Below are 2,156 nucleotides of genomic sequence, written 5' to 3' on the forward strand. Positions count from 1 at the left end.
TATATAATTATATACATATATTGACTTAAATAGATATTTTAATATGTTTAACATATATTAGATTACTTGGCATCTAGGGGAGGAGGTGGGGGAGTAGGAAGGGGAAATTTGGAACCCAAAGTTTTGTAAAGTTCAATGATTAAAACTTATTTAAAAAAATAAAAATTGAAAAAATAAAGATGGAAAGCATTCTGGTATGAAAACCTTTGCCGCAGGATAGAGCTTAATTTTTTCCTATATTTTCATGGAGGCTCAAATTCAAGTCATCTTTATGTTGACATGAAACAAGCCAGATAAGAAATTATGTGCAGAAATAATAAGAATAGCATTATAACATCGACATAATAGCAGTCTCAATTATCTATATCTAGATAGATGTAGACATATTGCAGAAGTATATATTCATATATATAATAGATATTATTAATGTTTTGTTAAGGTGATGATGATGATGATGATGATGATAATGATAAGACCAGCGTTCACAGAGGTGGATAAATTTATCCATGGTAACACAGCTAATAAGTGTTTGAGTCCCAGTTTTTTAATAATCTTTACTCTCTTCCCTATGTCAGTGGAAGGACTACTTCTGATCAGAATTCCTCGACACATTTAAGCTTTGCTAAAATTTTTTTGCTGAATCATCTGAACTTTTACTCAGGATCTTAGAAATAAAATAATTCAAAATATTTAAACGTCTACCACGTCCTTGTGATATTACCAGTGAACTTGTCAAAATATGAAGTGGGATTTCCCACAGAGTTGAGCTAAAATAGAGTGAAAACTGGCCCGGCCCCAGCATCATCAGCCAACAACACACATCAGCTCCCTCTGCTCCTTCTCACATCTGTTGTCTTGTTAGATCAATGAGAAGATGTTGCTTTAAGTCAGTGCTGGAAGCTGGATCATAAAGCTTCCTAGACTCGCTGCCAATTCACCATTGCCAAAAAAGTTGCTTATTTTCAGTTTAGCCAAGAGAGAGACAGTCTCAAAGCAGGGGCAGGGTAACAGTAAAAGCCAGGGAAGAGTCCCTGATTGCCATCTGCCCACACTAAATCCTCACAGCCAGAAGAGGCTAACTCCTCTTCAACACACTAGTGCCCTGTGAGACCAACTGTATCAAGCTGCAGAGAGCTGAAAAATGCAGATGTCCTGGAGTGAAAGACTAAAGTTGGCAAGGCCTGGGTTTTCTTTCTACACATCACATGTGAATGCCAAATGAAAGTGTGGGAAATTCAGTAATATAAAGGAATTACACACTTATACACTGAATATGAAGACTATGGCAATAGCAGAAGAGAGAGATGATGGGAGTTTGAACAAAGCTAATGGACTATGGAAGTAGAAAGAAGAGAAATGGAAGAGATGTGGAGATAGAAATTATAAGATCTTGCAAATGATTTAACACATTGGCTGAAAAAGTGTAAGGAGATAAGAATGACACTAACTTGCAAAACTTGGTGGATTGAAGGATGGTAGTATCCTAAATAAATAGAGTTATGAATAGAATGATTTTTTGTGTGTCTGTGTGTGATGGTAGATGTATTATGGACAATATGGGGAGGGAAAAAAGGAGGAAAGAAAATTAGATGATATTATTATGTATTTAAAAACATAACTATGGCACATAATATATTTGTAGTTTTATATACAATCATCTTTCTTTCTCTTTTACCAAGATATCGAAACACTTGTTTCATTTATTAAGAACAAAATAGGGGCATCTAGGTGGCGCAGTGGATAGAATACCAGCTCTGAAGTCAGTAGGACCCGAGTTCAAATCTGGTCTCAGACACTTAACACTTCCTAGCTGTATGACCCTGGGCAAGTCATTTAACCCTAGCCTCAGAGGAAAAAAAAAAAGAACAAAATAAAAAAAAAGTAGTAATAAATGAGTTCATAAGAAGGATCGGTTTACAACAGGATGAATACAGAGAGGCTTGGAGAGACTTACATCAACTGATGCTGAGTGAAACGAGCAGAACTAGGAGATCATTATACACTTCAACAATGATACTGTGTGAGGATGTATTCTGATGGAAATGGATATCTTCAACATAGAGAAGAGCTAATCCAATTCCAATGGATCAATGATGGACAGAATCAGCTCCACCCAGAAAAGGAACACTGGGAAATGAGTGTAAACTATTGACATT

The 2,156-nt window shown here is 35.9% G+C and overlaps 1 long non-coding RNA gene across 1 annotated transcript in view; it reads left to right on the forward strand.

Annotated features, from left to right (window-relative positions):
- The window catches only part of LOC141553098 (uncharacterized), a 196,106-nt gene extending 194,600 nt beyond the window's left edge, over nt 1–1,506 (forward strand). The window contains exon 4 of the long non-coding RNA XR_012485279.1: nt 576–1,506. This is a non-coding gene — a long non-coding RNA (uncharacterized LOC141553098). The remainder of the gene's footprint in view (nt 1–575) is intronic.
- The last annotated feature ends 650 nt before the right edge of the window (nt 1,507–2,156 follow it).

Source organism: Sminthopsis crassicaudata, chromosome 2, assembly GCF_048593235.1.
Source record: "Sminthopsis crassicaudata isolate SCR6 chromosome 2, ASM4859323v1, whole genome shotgun sequence".
NCBI lineage: Eukaryota > Metazoa > Chordata > Mammalia > Dasyuromorphia > Dasyuridae > Sminthopsis > Sminthopsis crassicaudata.